Source organism: Jaculus jaculus, chromosome 13 (genome assembly GCF_020740685.1).
Source record: "Jaculus jaculus isolate mJacJac1 chromosome 13, mJacJac1.mat.Y.cur, whole genome shotgun sequence".
In the NCBI taxonomy this organism is placed as follows: Eukaryota; Metazoa; Chordata; class Mammalia; order Rodentia; family Dipodidae; genus Jaculus; species Jaculus jaculus.
The window spans coordinates 11,846,049-11,865,845 of NC_059114.1; the positions used below are offsets into that span (position 1 = coordinate 11,846,049).

The 19,797-nt window shown below is 47.1% G+C and overlaps 1 pseudogene; it reads right to left on the reverse strand.

The window, feature by feature from the left end:
* Positions 1–8,152: 8,152 nt before the first annotated feature.
* LOC101597813 lies at positions 8,153–10,236 on the reverse strand (annotated as a pseudogene).
* Between the last annotated feature and the right edge of the window lie 9,561 nt (positions 10,237–19,797).

Below are 19,797 nucleotides of genomic sequence, written 5' to 3' on the forward strand. Positions count from 1 at the left end.
ATTCACTGTGTAGTCTCAGGGTGGCCTCGAACTCACAGTGATCCTCCTACCTCTGCCTCCCAAGTGCTGAGATTAAAGGAATGTGCCACCATGCCCAGCCGAGCTGATTTACTTTTTAAGTTTATTTATTTATTTGAGGAAGTGAGAGAAAGAATCAGAGAATGGGTGTGCCAGGGCCTTCAAGCTGCCGTAAACGAACTCCAGACGCATATGTCACCTTGTCCATCTGGTTTACGTGGGTCCTGGGGAATCGAACCTGGGTTTTTTGCTGTGCAGGCAAGTGCCTTAAACGCTAAGCCATCTCTCCAGCCCTGAGCTTTTTTTTTTTTTTTTTTTTTAATTCATTTATGAGAGAGAGAGAATGGATGGGCTCACCAGGGCCTCTAGCTACTGCAGAATTCCAAACACATGTGCCACCATGTATATCTGGCTTACTTGGGTTCTGAGGGATTGAACCTGGGTCCTTAGGCTTTTCAGGCAATCACCTTAACTGCTAAAGTCTCTCCAGCCCCAAACTGACTGGATTTTAAAATTGATTGAGTGCCAGTTAGTGGTCAGGCTTTTTTTTTTTTTTTAAGATTGATTTAGGTTAAGCATTTACTCTCCCTTCTGGAATGGAATGTTCTTCTGAACTGTCCAAATTCTATTATTTTATTTTATTTTATTTATTTATTTGAGAGGGAAAGAGACAGACCGAGAGAAGAAATGGGTGCACCAGGGCTTCCAGCCACTGTAAACGAACACCAGACACGTGCACCACCTTGTGCATCTGGCTTATGTGGAATCGAACCATGGTCCTTTGGCTTTCCAGGAAAGTGACTTAACCACTAAGCCATCTCTCCTGGCCTCCAAATTCTGTGTGTGATGTCCTCCCTCCTCCCTGTCATCTAATGTGAGCCTTTTTAGAGGGCCTGGTGCTGTGGGTCTGTACCACACAATGGCATAGCGTTTATCATTTCCTCTTCACTCAGTCATCCCATTGGGTGGACGGTTAGAGATACTTTCTTCAGTTGAAACTGACATGAGCCTTGTTTTATGACTAACAATAGTGTTTGTGGAGGAGGGATCAATAAAAAAAAAATGAAGCCATGATATATTGAATGAAAACCCCAGTGCTAGGCATGGGTGATACCTCCGAGTTAAGAGACCCCCAGAGTAATACAGGCTATATTACTGATCTTGGTTGCCCACCAGAACTCGATGGTCAGACCTTACTACTGAAGATGTGGTTGCAAGACTGAGAAGTCAAGCTGGAACTGGGCTCTGTGCATTCATAGTCTACAATGTGTTGATGCAGAAAAGTAATCAGCAGTCCTACCCAGCTGTGGGCTCTGCACAATACTGACCCGCCAAGCCACATGTGCCCACTGGCGTAACGGTGGCATGACTGTTAATGGGAGTCACCAACTGTTTTCTGGTTGAATCTGAGACCCGCTCCACAGGAGGGAATTCATGCCTGTACTATCAACCTGGCCAAAAGTCCCATGGTTGGGGAGGTCATAGGCCCGTAGTACAGTTGTTTTGCTGAATGGACATGCGGTCAAATTTGTTTAAGTGTTTATATATCTGTAGTTGATATATAAAGTAGCTCCTGTCAGCCTTGGTCAGAGAAGCTTTTAAAAATAAATTCTGTCTGGGCTGGAGAGATGGCTTAGCAGTTAAGCGCTTGCCTGTGAAGCCTAAGGAGCCCGGTTCGAGGTTTGATTCCCCAGGACCCACGTTAGGCAGATGCACAAGGGGGCGCACGCGTCTGGAGTTCGTTTGCAGTGGCTGGAAGCCCTGGTGTGCCCATTCTCTCTATATATATCTGTCTTTCTCTCTGTGTCTGTTGCTCTCAAATAAATAAATAAAAAATAAACAAAAAAAAGTTAAGACAATTATCTTTAAAAAAAGTTGTCCGGGCTGGAGAGATGGCTTAGCGGTTAAGGTGCATGCCTGTCAAGCCTAAGGACCTAGGTTCGATTCTTCAGGTCTCACGTAAGCCAGATGCACATGGTGGCACATGCATCTGGAGTTTGTTTGCAGTGAGTGGCTGGAGAGAGGCCCTGGTGTGACCATTCTCTCTCCCTCTCTCTGTCACTAATAAATAAATAAATGAAAATTAAATCTTTAAAAGAAATTTTGTCTTTTATTTATTTATGAGGGACAGAGAAGCAGATAGAGAGAGGGAGGAGCATGGGCATGCAAGGGCCTCCAGACACTGCAAATGAACTCCAGATGCCTGCGCCACCTTGTGCATCTGGCTAGCGTGGGTCCCGGGGAAATCGAACCTGGGTCCTTTGGCTTTTCAGACAAATGCCTTAACCACTAAGCCATCTCTCCAGCCTCAGAGAAGCTTCTTTTTGCAGTAGAAGGTGGTGACCGCAGAGCATCACAAGTGGTCAGAGTGCTGAGTTTAAGTTACTATTGAGTACTCAGCCCTAAATGGGACGTGCATATCAATCCCCTTCCAAGCTTGGGGAACACGGGAGAAAGAGTGGAAGGAAAGCCAGAGGAAAGCTGGGCATGGGGGCGCACGCCTTTAATCCCAGCACTCAGGAGGCAGAGGTAGGAGGATCGCCGTGAGTTTGAGGCCACCCTGAGACTACATAGTTCCAGGTCAGCCTGGGCTAGAGTGAGACCCTACCTCCTGAGGGGTGGGGGGGTGGAGAATACCAGAGGATGGAGAGGAGTGTTCTGGAACTCTGCTGGTCATGACATGGCTGCTGCACTCGCGACGTCATGGCAGCAGTGGTGACCAGCACAAGACCTGCACAGGATTGGCCCTTTTATTCCATCATGGTTGGAGGAGGGGCTCCTGAAGCCCTACCCCTTCTGAGGAACTATCGACAGCTCGTGGCAGCTGGGGGTGGGGAGTTAATTTCTGCAGTGAGGTAGCCAGCCGCTGGTAAATTGCCCATGCTGTAGTAAATGACCCCTACCTGTGCTCCTGCAAGCGACCCTCGTTAAACTCAGTCACCAGAAAGAGAGAGAGAGAGAAAGAGAAAGAAAGAAGATATGCACAGAGCAGAAAGAAAAGGTGAGGGCTGGAGAGATGGCTTAGCGGTTGAAGTGCTTGCCTGTGAAACCTAAGGGCTCGGATTCGATTCTCCAAATCCCTTGGAAGCCAGATGCACAGGGTGGCGCATGCATCTGGAGTTCGTTTGCAGTGGTTGGAGGCCCTGGTGCGCCCATTCTCTCTCTCTTTCTGACTCAAATAAATAAATAAAAATAAAATCTTTAAGAAAAAAAGGTGCTATGTAAAACCAGACATGGTGCACACCTTTAATCCAGCACTCGGGAGGCAGAGGCAGGAGGATGGCTCTTGAGTTCCAGGCCAGCCTGATAACGTATAGTGAATTTCAGGTCAGCCTGGGCTAGAGAGAGACCCTACCTCAAAAACCAAAAAATAAAAATAAGTAAAGACATGAAAGTAGGAGGGGGACTAATTGGGGAGGGGTGCAGTGGGAGTGGAAGGGTGATAAGGAGAATGGGGGTGATTACAATGTACATGTATGAAATTTTAAAATATTAAAAGAGAACGAAAATGTCACTCGGGTTTTTCACCCCTGGCACACAACTCACAATTTGTTGAATTTGTGATGATTGGCCTAAGGTCAGAATTTTAAAAAAAGTGGCCAAAAGGGATCTTTTCCATCCACCCCTCACTCACTACAAGTTCCTGATGAACCACATAGAAGACTGAAGATTGGCCCTAACATCACGTATAAACTGGCGGTGTGATTGGGAGCAAGTCCTAGGCTTTCAAGAGCAGCCTCTGTAAAAATGAAGTCAGGGTGGGTAAGGCATTTGCCTGCAAAGCCAAAGGACCCAGGTTCAAGTCCCCAGGACCCACGTCAGCCAGATGCACAAGGGTGTGCACGTGTCTGGAGTTCATTTGCAGTGGCTGGAGCCCCTGGCACACCTATTCTTTCTCCCCCTCTTTCACTGTCAAATAAATAAATAAAAATATATGTTTTACTTTGTTTTATTTTTGAGGTAGGGTCTCACTCTAGCCCAGGCTGACCTGGAATTTACTATGGAGTCTCAGGGTGGCCTTGAACTCACGGCAATCCTCCTACCTCTGCCTCCCGAGTGCTGGAATTAAAGGTGTGTGCCACCACGCCTGGCAAATAAAAATATTTTAAAAGAGCAGAAGGAGAGGAGGGAAAGTATGGTGGGGGGGGGACCAACAAGAACCGGATGGGGGCTATCCCAGAGCAGCTGAAAATACATTCTCAGAATTGGAAAAGTTCCCAACCAACAAAATCAACAATCTCATTAAAAAATATTTTATGGGCTGGAGAGATGGCTTAGCGGTTAAGCGCTTGTCTGTGAAGCCTAAGGACCCCGGTTCGAGGCTTGGTTCCCCAGGTCCCACGTTAGCCAGATGCACAAGGGGGCGCACGCGTCTGGAGTTCGTTTGCAGTGGCTGGAAGCCCTGGCGCGCCCATTCTCTCTCCTTCTATCTGTCTTTCTCTCTGTGTCTGTCACTCTCAAATAAATAAAAAATAAATAAATAAATAAATAAAATAAAATAAAATATTTAAAAAAATATTTTATTTGCATTTATTTGAGAGAGAGAGAGAGAGAGAGAGAGAGAGAGAGAGAGAGAGAGAGAGAGAATGAATGGGTGCACCAGGGCCTCCAGCTGCTGCAAAAAACAACAACAACAACAACAACAACAACAACAAAAAAAAAACCAAAAAGAAAAACTCCACACCCTTGGGCATCTGGCTTATATGAGTCCTGGGGAATGGAACCTGGGTTCTTTGGCTTTGCAAACCAGCACCTTAACAGCTAAGCCATCTCTCCAGCCCCTTCTGCTTTTTATTTATCCTGTCTACATCTGCCCTTCACACACTTCATTTTTGTTGCCACTCCCCACCATGCATCACTCCCTCTAAAATGGTTGCTATGGTAATCATCCCCTGAAGTGACATTACTCGTCTCCTGGGCAACTGCTTCCGGAGTACTGACATCACTAGCTCACCATAGCAACCTTCCAGGAGGACACTTCCTGCAGTGAAATGAACAAACAGAATTCTCATGTATTTCTGAGGTTGGGACAAACGCAGGGAGAATATATTAAAGATGAAATATCCGCAGAACAAGAGAAAACCTTGGCCTTTTTGGAGAAGAAAAATGAATCAACATGGGTCTGGAAAAGAGCAGAATCTTTGGGTCGAGCCCCTCTCTTTTTGCAATACTTGGCACACTATATAGCATATTGCCAGTTTGGGATAATTGAGAGCGAACGGGGGCACCATCTCCTCAAGCAAATCAGGGCATGCGGCCCCCCGCCCCCCCCCCCCCGCCACTTGTAATTAGGCCTGGCGTTATTCTGTCTCCACCCAACAAAACAAGCATCGATTCATTTCTCTCCATGTGTGGACAGTTAGGATATCACAATGAACAAAACCAGCCAAATCCTGTTCTAACAGGGCCCATAGGTGTGCATGCGTGTGTGTGCGTGTGGGTGTGTGGTGGGGTGAGGGAAATCTCAGTCACCCCAAAACATGGTATGAGTTGAGTGTTCAAAAGGGAAAGGATCTGGCTCCAGGGGCATGTCTAAAAAAAGGTATCGTAAACAGCTTGGGGAGGAAGGCACGCCACTAACGGGTGAAGCAAGGCTGTTTGGGGGAGGAGCACCCACAGAAGATACAGCAAGGGCAGAAGGATGATGAAAAATGAAGCCCTGAGGGGCTGGAGAGATGGATTAGTGGTTAAGGCGCTTGCTGGCAAAGCCAAAGGACCCAGGTTTGATTCCCCAGTACCCACATACAGCCAGATGCAAAACGTGGCGCATGCGTCCGGAGTTTGTTTGCAGCGGCTAGAGACCCTGGCATGCCTTGCTAGCATTCTTTCTCTTTGTTAGCAAATAAATAAAAAATTTAAAAAGTGAAAAATTAGGGCTGGAGAGATGGCTTAGAGGTTAAGGCAAGCCTGTGAAGCCTAAGGACCCAGGTTCGACTCTCCAGAGTCCACGTAAGCCAGACGCACAAAGGTGAGGTAAGTGCAAGGTCTCTTATGCCCACTAGGAGGCGCAAGCATCTGGTGTGTGATTTCAGTGGCTGAGGCCCTGGTGCACCAATTCTCTCTGTATGTCTCTTGCTCTCTCTAAAGTAAAAATTAAAAAGTGAAAAAAAATAGGTGGATGGTGCCTGATAGGAATGATACCTGATGTCCCCTGGATCCACAAACATATAGACATGCTGGTCATGGTGGCACACACCTTTAATCCCACCACTTGGGAGGCTGAGGTAGGAGGATCGCTGTGAGTTCAAGGCCACTCTGAGACTACATAGTGAATTCCTGGACAGCCTGGGCTAGAGCAAGACCCTACCTTGAAAAACCAAACTATATAAACAAACAAAACATATAGACACAAGCAGTTAAGGTATTTACCTGTGAATCCAAAGGATCCAGGTTCAATTCCCCAGGACCCACGTATGCCAGATGCACAGGGTAGCATACGCATCTGGAGTTCTTTACAGTGGCTGGAGGCCCTGGTGCACCCATTCTTTCTCTCTCTCTCTCTCTCTATCTGTCTCTTTCTATCTCTCAAATAAATAAAATTAAAAGTAAAAAGAAAAAAAAATATATAAACACACATGCACCCTTACTATGTGGAAACGGAAGAAAAGTTTAGGCTTTGAGACCTGAATGCCCATGTGCATACACACACACGCGCGCACACACCCCTTGGAGCACACATGTCTTACGGTGTATTACTAGGGTTCGCTGAGAGAAGCAGTATTGGCAGGAAATCCGTGTATGCAGGGCTGTTTCAAGGAGCTGGTCTGAGTGCTTGTGGGCTGGCTGAGTATGACTCTGTAAGTGGCATCTGGAACTCTTGTAAAGGGCTTAAGCTGCTGTTGGCACGCATATTTTTTTTTTTACCCCCCTATACAGGGAAAGCTCATCTCTGGTTTTAAGGCTAACTGGGGTGTGCTGTCTCACTTAAAAATGAACTGATAAGCCTGGCGTGGTGGCGCACGCCTTTAATCCCAGCACTCGGGAGGCAGAGGTAGGAGGATCGCCGTGAGTTCGAGGCCACCCTGAGACTACATAGTGAATTCCAGGTCAGCCTGGGCTAGAGTGAGACCCTACCTTGAAAAACAACCAACCCCCCCCAAAAAGCCAACCCCCCCCCCAAAAAGAACTGATAACGGACACTATTTGCATCTGCATAATACCTTCGCTGAAGGCATTTGAGCCTGTAGCCTAGCCAAGTTGCCATTCCTTGCAAGGGACATCACACTCAGATACCAGCCAGTCATGGTCTTGGTGACCTGTGGAATTTATTAATGTGGTTTACGACTCATAACTACATGAAAGATTTCCTTCTTTCCTTCCTTCCTTTCTTCCTTCCTTCTTTCCTCCCTTCCTCCCTCCCCCCACCTTCTTTCTTTCTTTTTTTCTTCGAGGTAGGGTCTCACTCCAGTCCAGGCTGACCTGGAATTCACTCTGTAGTCTCATGCTGGCCTCGAACTCAACGGCGATCCTCCTACCTCAGCCTCCTGAGTGCCGGGATCAAAGGCGTGTGCCCCCGTACCCGGCCTGCGGTAAGAGATTTCCATGTACTGTCTCAGTTAAGACTGAGAACATCCTGTGAGGTCAGTCGCTATTTACATTTTTGTCCCTAGTTTTACAACTAAGGAAAACGCAGCCTCAGAGGTGAGCAGATGCCCCGAGTTACATGGTCTGGAGGGCAGGTACGAATGCTTTGAACACACTCACATCCTATGGCCCCTCTGAGTCTGCCTCTCCTCTCTGTGTTGTCTCTTCTTCTCGTCCAGTAGGAAGTCAAGGTTCAATCCACTCCTTAAAAGTGAGGATGTTAGCCGGGCGTGGTGACGCATGCCTTGAGTCCCAGCATTCAGGAGGCAGAGGTAGGAAGATCGCTGTGAGTTCGAGGCCACCCTGAGACTACAGAGTGAATTCCAGGTCAGCCTGGACTAGGGTGAGACCCTATCTGGAAAAAACAAAGACAAAAATTGAAACAAAACGAGCAAACAAACAAACAAGTGAGGAAGTTCCTGCCACTCTGGACCTCTGTGAAATGGCTCCATCTTTCCCAGCCTGTCTGGGCTTAGGGAGGGTAGTGCCGTTACTTAAGGCGCCACTTTCTGAGGCATTTGCTGCCACCCAGCGGGCTCGCTGGCATTCGCTATTTTCCGTTAGGAGGGCAAGCGAGCTGGCAGGTATACTGCCGGTGACCAGGAGCATAGGGAGAAGGGTGAGAAGTAATTGGGCCCAGTTATAGAAGCAATGCAAATACCATAAGTTGACTTAGGAATCCAGATATTTTATTTTAGATTTTTTTTCCTTGAGAGTCCAGTTACCTTGGAGTTTACTTAATGTTTTTGTGCAATACACACTTGTTTTTTCAGAACATATTTTATTTTTATCTATTTATTTGAGAGAGGGAAAGAGGGAGAGAGAGAGAGAAAGAGAGAGAATAGGCACACCAGGGCCTCCAGCTACTGCAAACGAACTCCAAACGTGTGTGCCCCCTTGTGCATCTGGCTAACATGGGTCCTGGGGAATTGAGCCTTGAACCATGGTCCTTAGGCTTCACAGGCAAGCACTTAACAGCTAAGCCATCTCTCCAGCCCAAGATTCATATTCTTTTTTTTTTTTAAAGCTTTTATTTTCATTTTTATTTACTTATTAGAGACAGAGAGAGGAGGAGAGAGGGAGAATGGGCATACCAGGGCTCTAGCCACTGCAAACGAACTGCAGATGCATGTGCCACTGGCTTACGTGGGATCTGGAGAATTGAACCTGGGTCCTTAGGCTTCACAGGCATTGCCTTAACCATTAAGCCATCTCTCCAGCCCCAAGATTCATATTCTTTACAGCTGATACAGCACGGGCTGGCGCTCCTGCTAAGCCAGCCTCAGATTTCTCCAGCTTATTCTGTACATCAACCTGTGTGTAAGGATCTCATTCATCCTGCCATCACTATTTCTGCAGGAATATTGTCAACCTTGTCTACATGGACTATTAAACCCAGTTCACAGACATTTTCAAAACATTTGTCTAACATTTCCAGAAACACTTTCGTTAGAGCTAAAATGCCAAGTGTGCTCTCTGAGGAATCCACACAGAAGACAAAATATAGGGCTGCATAATGTCTATAAATCAGTTTGTTGTCAGATCCTCCAATTAATAATTCTCCTTCTAGGAAATCACATTTTCATATCTCTTAGATACCAAATGGAAAGTCTCCTTGAGGATTTGCTGCTGCGCATCTGCACTGTAAGGCTGGGAGAACTTGGACAGCCGTGGCTTCCCTTGGATGTTGAAGTTGAGCACCGCCTTGGTCCCGGCTGGGCATGCTGGGGCCGGGGGAGGCCGGGGGGGGGGGAGGTGGGGGGGGCGGTGCTGAATGTGGAGCGCGCACCTCGCTTGCGAGATCCTTCCCCACCCGCCCCTTCCAGTGCGCACACCCATTTATTTGATTTTTCAAGGCAGGGTCTCACTCTAGCCCAGGCTGACCTGGAATTCACTATGCAGTCTCAGGGTGGCCTCCAACTCATGGCAATCCTCCTACCTCTGCCTCCTGAGTGCTGGAATCACCCCGCCGGGCTAAGAATCTGGATTTTTTAGAGTCCTTGGGGTCCTCAAAGAATCCTGGGAGTCCCCAGAGGTAGGTTTTTTTTTTTTTTTTTTTTGAGGAAGGGTCTTGCTCTAGCCCAAGCTGACCTGGAATTCACTATCTAGTCTCAGGCTGGCCTTGAACTCACAGCAATCCTCCTACCTCGGTCTCCAGAGTGCTGGGATTAAAGACATGTGTCATCACACCAGAGAGAGAAAGAGAAGGAGAGAGAGGGAGGAGAGAGAGAGTGAGTATAGGCATACCAGGGCCTCCAGCCACTGTTAATGAACTCTGAATATATGCGCCGCTTTGTGCATCTGGGGAATCAAATTCAGGTCACTAGGCTTTGCAGGCAAGAGCCTTAACTGCTGAGCCTCTTCTCCAGCCCAGATATGAGGTTTTGAACCCTGTCAAACCCAGAAGGCCCTTGGAGTCATCTAGATGCCCAGCTGGCTAGAGATTCTAAGGAAAAGTACAACTTCTCAGCCTATCTGGTAAAGAGACAGGCCTGTAGTGTGACTCAGGTTCCCCAGAGGCCCACCCTCTCCCTTAGGGGAGGAGGAGGCACAGGTGGAGGAGGCAGAGGAGTGGGTTGAGCAAAGGAGATGGGGCAGCGACCCTGTGGCTTCCAGCCTGGGCCCACAGGCCATCCTTCGCCTTATCCACGCACAGCCCTGCCCTCAAACAGCGACTTCCTTCCCGATGTGGCCACTAGGTGGTGCCTTCCAGCTGCGGCTCGGGCACCAGCCACGACCTGTTGGTGGTGAGTTGGTCTGAAGTGGGTGGCCTTCCCCATGTGGTCACTAGGTGGTGCCTTCCAGCTGCGGCTCGGGCACCAGCCAGGACCTGTTGGTGAGTTGGTCTGAAGTGGGTGGAAAGCTGAAACTGCCAGTCACTGCAACACTCCCAGGAGCCTACCTGAAACCAGAAAATCCTATAGTCTCCCTGTCAGTCCAGATAACCCAGTCAGACTGTCCATCACTCCTCAGTCGACTCAGCCCATCCTGTCAGTTAACCTGTCAGCCATTTTTGACAAAAATGTATTTACTTATTTTTTGATTTGAGAGAGAAAGAGAGAGAGAGAGAGAGGAAGAGAGAGAGAGTATGGATGCACCAGGGCCTGTAGCATCTGCAAACGAACTCCAGACGCATGCACCACCTCGTGCATCTGGCTTATGTGGGTACTAGGGAACCGAACCTAGGTCCTTAGGCTTTGCAGGCAAGTACCTTAACTGCTGAGCCATCTTTCCAGCCCGTCAGCCTTTTTTTTTTTTTTCTTCAAGATAGGGTGTCTAGCCAAAGCTGACCTGGAATTCACTATGTAGTCTCGATCCTCCTACCCTCTGCCTCCCGAGTGCTAGGATTAAAGGCAAGCACCATCACGCTCAGCCCTGGCAGCCAGTCTTGTCACATGGTCAGCCACCCTGTCACCACTTCCGTCGTTGGGCACCTGTCTTCTCGAGCGGTCCCTCAGATGTGGAGTTTCTTCTTAGGTGCTCAGCTTATCCTTAGGCATGCTGTTGTGGCTGTCCTTGCAAACAAGCGAGGGGGCAGAGTGTCCAGGGGCTGTGGACAGGAAGAATATGTGACGCCTAGACTCTGTCCCCTCCCCCAGGTTCTTCCAGGCCCTCAGGCAAGAGTAGAGGATGACGCTGACAAGATCCTGAACTGACAATTGAGTTTTCTTTTTTTTTTTTTGAGGTAGGGTCTCCTTGTAGCCCAGGCTGACCTGGAATTGACTATGTAGTCTTAGGGTGGCCTCGAACTCACGGTGATCCTCCTACCTCTGCCTCCCGAGTGCTGGGATTAAACACGTGTGCCGCCACGCCCAGCGCTGAACTGACAGTTGAATCTGCGGAGCTGTAACGGAAAGGACGAGACCACAGTTCTGATCCAAGCGATGCTTCCAAGCCCAACCCTTCACTCCGCAGGTGGAAATCTGGTCTTGGAGAAGGTGTGCCTTTGAACCGTCAGAGTGAATATAGTGGTGGCCCAGGTCCTGGCCTTTCTAGGAGGCTCAGGACCATTGGGACCTGGATCTAAAATGAAGACAGAATCCCTCGCTTTGGTCTTGACATTGCTTCTGCTTTATTGAATTATTTATTTATTTTCTTATTTATTCATTTTTTTAAGGTAAGGTCTCACTCTAACTCAGGCTGACCTGGAATTCACCATGTAGTCTCAGGGTGGCCTCGAACTCACGGTGATCCTCCTACCTCTGCCTCCTGGGATTAAAGGTATGCACCACCATGCCCAGCTCAATCGTATGCTTTTAAAAACTAAGTTGTTTTAAAAATATTTATTTATTTTTATTTATTTATTTGAGAGAGAGAGCGAAGCAGAGGAAGATGGAAGAGTGAGAAAGAATGGGCATGCCAAGGTCTCCAGCCACTGACAACGAACTCCACGTGCATTCCCCACCTTATGTGGGTACTGGGGAATCGAACTGAGGTCATTTGGCTTTGCAGGCAAGCACCTTAACCACTAAGCCATTTCTCCAGCCCTAAAATAACCTTTTTTTTTTTTTTTTTTTGTAAATTTTAGCTGGGCATGGTGGTGCATGCCTTTGATTCCAGCACTCGGGAGGCAGAGGTAGGAGGATCACCATAAATCTCACTCTGAGACTACATAGTGAATTCCAGGTCAGCCTGGACTAGAGTGAGACCCTATCTCGAAAAACCGAAAACAACAACAAAAAAATTTACCCTTTTTTTGTGTTTTCATGACTGACAGATGAGAAATGCATATTTATTATTATTTTTTAAAAATATTTTGTTTAGGGCTGGAGAGATGGCTTAGCGGTTAAGCGCTTGCCTGTGAAGCCTAAGGACCCCGGTTCCAGGCTCGGTTCCCCAGGTCCCACGTTAGCCAGATGCACAAGGGGGCGCACGCGGCTGGAGTTCGTTTGCAGAGGCTGGAAGCCCTGGCGCGCCCATTCTCTCTCTCTCCCTCTATCTGTCTTTCTCTCTGTGTCTGTCGCTCTCAAATAAATAATAAATAAATAAATAAATAAATAAATATTTTGTTTACGAGAGAGAGAGAGAGAAAGAAAGAAGCAGATAATAGATAGAGAATGGATAAGCCAGGGCCTCCAGCCACTGCCAATGAACTCAAGTCACATGTGTGAGGTTGCGCGCATGGCTTATGTGGACACTAAGGAATCAAACCTGTGTCCTTAGAGTTCTCAGGCAAGCGCCTTAACTGCTAAGCAATCTCTCCAGCCCTAAAATAAGTTTTTTTTTTTTTTTTTTTTTTCCTTGAGGTAGGGTCTCACTCTAGCCCAGGCTGACCTGGAATTCACTATGGAGTCTCAGGGTGGTCTCGAACTCACAGCCATCCGCCTACCTCAGCCTCCCGAGTGCTGGGATTAAAGACATGCACCACCACATCCGGTCCTAAAATAAGTTTTTTAAAAACTTTTTTTATTGACAATTTCCATAATAAAATAAGCTTTAAAAAATATTTTTAGTTTGAGGCCACCCTGAGACTCCATAGTGAATTCCAGGTCATTCTGAGCTAGAGTGAGACCCTACCTCAAAAAAACAACAAAAAAAGTTTTTTTTTTTTTTTTTAATTCATTTGCAAACAGAGAGGCAGAGAAACAGAGAATGGGCATACTAGGCTCTTCAGTCACTGCAAACAAATTCCAGAAGCCTGTGCCACTTTGTGCATCTGGCTTTAGGTGGGTACTTAGGAGTTGAACCCTGGTCATTAGGCTTCGCAGGCAAGTGCCATAACCATTGAGCCATCTCTCCAGCCCTACAATGTACATTGCTTGTGCAACTCACTTAACTGACTTGGACCTCAATGTTACCATAAAAGTGAAGACTCAGGCATGGCGAGGTTATAGATGGGCTTTTTGTGGTTTTTCTTAGGTGGTGTAGGGAGAACGGAGGGAAAGGAAGTGAGGGCCTGAACTCCTGGGTTCCAAGGGAGACCATGGCCTGTTCCCTCCCCCCAGCGTGGAGTCTGGTCTTGGCTGTGGGGCCCTGGGCCAGTCCGTGCTTCTCTCTGGCCTTCTATTGACACCGAGGAGCTCATGCCTCATGATTTCTAAGGCCTGAGTCTTGTGTGAAAGAAAATTCCTGAAGGGAAGGATCTTGAAACAGGAAGCAGCATCTTGTTCTGTGAGCTAGTAAGTGGGCTGGTTGAAGTGCCTGCTTGTATATGCCGGGTACTGGGAAAGTTGGTATATGGGTCTCAGGGTATCAGAAATCCTCCCTCAGCTTGGGTGGGCTCTTGGTGCCCGTATTTATTTAGTTATTTATTGAGGTAGGGGTCTCGCTCTAGCCCAGGCTGATCTGGAATTCACTAGGTAGTCGCAGGCTGGCCTACGACTCACAGTGATCCTCCTACCTCTGCCTCCTGAGTGCCAAGATTAAAGGTGTGCACTGCGATGCCCAGCTTGCTACCCTTATTGGGAAGAGGGTCCTGGTCACCCTGAGGGAGAAAAGGAGGGAAATGGGGGAGCCTCAGGCTATCCTGGGGGATGAGAGTTCTTGCACTTTCTACACTGGTCCTGTGCCTTTCCTTCAAAAATAATTTTATTTAGCCAGGCGTGGTGGCACACACCTTTAATCCCAGTACACGGGAGGGAGGCAGAGGTAGGAGGATCGCCATGAGTTCGAGGCCACCTTGAGACTACATAGTGAATTCCAGTTCAACCTGAGCTAGAGTGAGACCCTACCTCGAAAAAAAAACATTAATTTATCTGAGAGAGAGAGGGAGAGAGAGAGAACGTTAAGTGAGCATGGATGCACTGGAGCATCTTGCCACTGCAAACTCCAGATGCATGCCCCCACCACCTTGTGCATCTGACTTTATGTGGGTACTGGGGGATTGAAACCCGGGCTGGCAGGCTTTGTAGGCAGCTTCTTTAGCCTCGGAGCCATCTCCTGAGCTCCGTGCTGTTTTCCTTAAGGTCAGTTACCCAGCTCTCGTTCATCATGCACCTTGTAGCTGGAGATCCCAGAAGCCAACGAAGACTAGAACAGGGCAGGTCTCCTGTAAGGAGTGGTGGAGCTTACTGTCCCTTCAACCCCAGTGGATCATTTACCTGGGCAAGGCTGGGAGGGACCAGGAAGAGTTGGTTATTCATTCAACAAGTGTTTGTTGGTTAGCCATCACAAGCCAGGTTTTGGAGTGCACAACCATTGTCCCCGTTTATGGAGTACAGAGTCTAGAAGTGGTGATAAGGGCAATGGGACAAGACCAAAAAAAAAAAAAAAAAGAAGGGCTGGAGAGATGGCTTAGTGGTTAAGGCACTTGCCTGCAAAGCCTAAGGACCCACGTTTGGATCCCCAGGACCCATGTGAGCCAGATGCACAAGGGGGCGCATGTGTCTGGAGTTGGTTTGCAGTGCTGTGCCCATTCTCTGTCTTTCTCTCTCTCTCTCTGCCTTTTTCTCTCAATAAATAAATAAAACACTGAAATAAAGAAAGTAGTCATCCAAAGTCAAGACTGTGGCATGGGCAAAGACGATGCTGAGAGATAAAGGGTAAAGCAGGACTGTCTGGGAGGGTTTTCTGAGAACATGGCTCAACCTAAGACCTGAAGGGGAAGTAACAGGCTCTGTGGCAGAAAGAATGTTCCAGACACTGGGGGTGTTACTCAATCAGTAAAGCACTTGCCACGCAGGTATGAGGATCTGAATTTGAATCCCAGCACTCATGTTAAAAAATATGGTGTTGGGCGCATCTGGAGTTCGTTTGCAATGGCTGGAGGCCCTGGCGCGCCCATTCTCTCTTTCTCTCTATCTGCCTCTTTCTCTTTGTCTGTCGCTCTCAAATAAATTTAAAAAAATAGGGTGTTGGGCTGGAGAGATGGCTTGGCAGTCAAGGTGCTTGCCTGTAGATCCTAAGGAGCCAGGTTTGATCCTCCAGATCCCACATAAGCCAGATGCACAAGGTGGCCCATGCATCTGGAGCTCGTTTGCAGCGGCTAAAGGTCCTGGCATGCCCATCCTCTCACTCTCTTTCTCTGTTTCTCTCTCTTCCTCTCTCCCAAATAAATAAATAAAAATAATATATTTAAAAAACAGGGTGTTGGTCTGGAGAAACCTAAGGACCCAGGTTCAATTCCCCAGGACCCACATAAGCCAGATGCACAGGGTGGAGCATGCATCTGGAGCTCATTTGAAGCAGCTGAAGGCCCTGGTGTGCTCATTCTCTCTTTATCTGCCCCTCACAAATAAATAAATAGATTAAAAATAAAAAGTAGGGCATTGTTGACATTTTATCATGGATGGGGGGGGGCCCACAAGACCCCTGTCCTGGCAGAGTAGCTATTGGTGCTTCGTAGCTGCTGGGGGAGGGGTAGTCATGTTTTCAGTGGTGTAGCCACGGACAAGTTGATTATACTTCAGCCAACACCCTCCTACCCATGCTTACGCAAGCGTTTGAAAAATATTTTTATTTATTTTAAAATTTTAAACATTTTATTATTTATGATTAATGTTTAACTGAATTAAAATTATATTCGCAAATTAATTAAATTAATAGTTAATGTTTATTTAATTATTTAATTTAAAATATTTTAATTTATTCATTTGCAAGCAGAGAGAGAGAGAAAGAGAGAGACAGACAGAGAATGGGCACTCCAGGACCTCCTGCTACCCCCCAATAACCCCTTCTTCTACTGCAAGATGCATGCGCCACTTTGTACATCCGGCTTTATGCGGGTACTGGGAAATTGAACCTGGGTCATTAGGCTTTATGGGAAGTGCCTTAACCGCTGAGCATCTCTCCAGCCCCCAGGCACCCTAATTTAACTCAATGGATCATAAAACAAAACAAAACAAATAACATAAAAAATAAAAAGGAAGTAGGAAGGGGAGTAGTTGGGAAGGATTTTAGTGGGAAGGGGATGAGAGAGGCTAATGGGGCGTGTGAATAAAATAAAAATGCATTATATACATCCGTGAGGTTGTAAAAAAAAAAAAGACAGAAAGCTCCAAAATCTGAAACACGTCCAGTCCTAAGCATTCCAGATAAGGGATATTCAACCTGTGTATCTATGGTGGAATCAGTAGAATTTGATGAAGGTTTGGATGTGAGATAAGGATCAGCAGAAGCTGACGGTGAATGTCAGTTCCCGCAACTGGGTGGACTGTGTGTGTCTATTGATTTATCCGAAGTGGGTTGTGGGAGAGTGGTTTCAGCGAGGGGATTGAGGGTGTAGTTTTGAGAAATTTCTGTTAGGCAGGTAAGTGGAGGGGGCCAGTAGGAAGCTGGCTGCCTGAGCCTGAACCACAGGTAAGAATACTGGTCTAGACTGGTTTAGGTCCTCTGTTTGAAGCACCAGAAAAAACCAAAAATGGTCTTAGTATAGCAGTTATTAGCCATTCATGGCCTTTGGGTATTTGACACATGGTCTGTCTAAACTGAGGTGTGTCACAGGAACAAAATCCATACTGGAGTTTGAAGATTTAGCATGGGGAAAAGAACCAAGTACCTCTGCAATACATTTTTTAAATTTAATTTTTATTAACATTTTCCATGATTATAAAAAAAAAAATCCCATGGTAATACCCTCTCTCCCCCCCTACATTTTCCCCTTTGACATTCCATTCCAATACATTTTTTTTTGTATTGACTACATGTTAAAGTGCTAGTATTTTGGATATATTGGGTTAAATAAAAAACATAAGCCAGGCACGGTGGCGCATGCCTTTAATCCTAGTACTTAGAGGTAGGAGATTGCTGTGAGTTCAAAGCCACCCTGAGATTATGTAGTAAATTCCAGGTTAGCCTGAGCTAGAATGATACCCTACCTTGAAAAACCAAAAAAAAAAAAATCATAATAGCAATCATACAGGTTACATATAAAATATGCACAATATATATACATAAGTTTTTTATTTTATTTATTTATTTGAGAGAAAAAAGAGGCAGAGAAAAAGAGAGCGAGAGAGAAATAGAGAATAGGTGTGCCAGGGTCTCCAGCCACTGAAAACAATCTCCAGATGCATAGCCACCTTGTGCATCTGGCTTACATGGGTCCAGATGCATGCATCTGGTTTTATATGGCTACTGGGGAATTGAACCCGGGTCCTTTGGCTTTGCTGGAAAGTGCCTTAATCAGTAAGCCATCTCTCAAGTCCCATGAAAGTTTTTTTTTTTTTTTTTTGAGGTAGGGTCTTATTCTAGCCTAGGCTGACCTGGAATTCAGTATGTAGTCTCAGGGTGACCTCGAACTCACAGCAATCTTCTTACCTCTGCCTCCTGAGTGCTGGGTGAGCCACCACACCCAGCTCCCATGAAAGTTTTTTATTTTTTTTCTTCCCAGTCAGAACTTTATTCTTGTAGGCTGTGGTTCCCACCGAGTCCCCAGTGTGCCACCCATGAAAGTTTTTTTGAGGTAGGGTCTTACTCTAGCCCAGGCTGACCTGGAACTCACTCTATAGGTCCCGGGCTCTCTTCAAATCTTGTCATTCCTTCTATCTCTTCCTCTCAATTGCTGGGATTAAAGGCATGTGCCATCACAGCCAGAGTAAAATAGATTATCTAAATTGATTTAACCTGCTTATTTCTACCTTTTTAAAACAATTGCTTATTTTTATGTATTTATTTGAGAGTGATGGACAGACATAGATAGAAAGAAGGAGAGAGAGAGAGAGAGAGAGAGAGAGGGAGGGAGGGAGGGCGGGAGGGAGGGAGAGAGAGAGAGAGAGAGAGAGAGAGAGAGAGAGAGAGAGAGAGAGAGAGAGAGAGAAAGAGAATGGGCATGCCCAGGCCTCCAGCCACTGCAAATGAACTCTAGACACATGCGCCTCCTTGTGCATCTGGCTTACATGGGTCCTGGGGAATAGAACCTGGGTCCTTTGGCTTTGCAGGCAAATGCCTTAACCGCTAAGCCATCTTCTTCAGCTCTATTTCTGCCTTTTAAAATGTGACTCCTCGGGTCTAGGGATGTGGCTTAGTGGTGGATCACCTTGCCTAGCATCTGTAAGGCCCTGGGTTGGATTCACAACACCACAAAAATGTGACTACTAGAGAATTGAAGGTGACATGTGTGACTTGCTTTCTACTGTATTGTGTTGAAGCAGATCTGGGGGGTGTTGTAGCGCATTGGGTCAGAGCTCTGGGCGGGGCGGGGGGCGTGGTGGTTAGGAAAAGAGCATCTTGGATGAGGACAATCACACAGGAGACCTCGAGTGTGTGTGGGGGGTTACTGACCTCCCTCCTTGGGTTTCCCAACTCTTTGGCAACCACAGTTGAGTTGAGAAAGTGACAGGAGGGAGGCCCGCTGAGATGACAGCGTGAATGACCTAGGAGAGTGACAGGAGGGAGGACCAATGATAAGACAGCGTGCATGAGCTAGGAGAGTGACAGGAGGGAGGACCAATGATAAGACAGCGTGCATGAGCTAGGAGAGTGACAGGAGGGAGGATCAATGATAAGACAGCGTGCATGAGCTAGGAGAGTGACAGGAGGGAGGACCAATGATAAGACAGCGTGCATGAGCTAGGAGAGTGACAGGAGGGAGGACCAATGATAAGACAGCGTGCGTGAGCTAGGAGAGTGACAGGAGGGAGGACCAATGATAAGACAGCGTGCGTGAGCTAGGAGAGTGACAGGAGGGAGGATCAATGATAAGACAGCGTGCATGAGCTAGGAGAGTGACAGGAGGGAGGACCAATGATAAGACAGCGTGCATGAGCTAGGAGAGTGACAGGAGGGAGGACCAATGATAAGACAGCGTGCGTGAGCTAGGAGAGTGACAGGAGGGAGGACCAATGATAAGACAGCGTGAATGAGCTAGGAAGCTGCTGGTACTTAAGTTGCTGTTTTGTCCTCCTCAAACCACTCCTACCTGACTGTAATCCTGCCAGGGGAACATTTCCAACCCTTGGGCTGTGCGGGTTCTGCCAAACAACAGGTGGTAGTCAAGGTAAACAAGGCAATAAAGTTCCCAGAGGTTGATTTATATGAAATAAATGTGGCTGCAAGCCATTCTCATCCATTAACATTCTGAACACCTTGTGGAAACTGCCTTGGGGTGTTGCTAGCTGGCAGGAAAGCCTTTAACCACTGAGCCATCTCTCCAGCTCCCCTCTTTAAAAACAAAACAAAACATTTATTTGGCCTGGAGAGATGGCTTAGTAATTAAGGCACTTGCAAAGTCAAAGGACCCAGGTTCAATTCCCCAGGACCCAAGTAAGCCAGATGCAGAAGGTGGTGCATGTGTCTGGAGTTTGCAGCTGCTGGAGG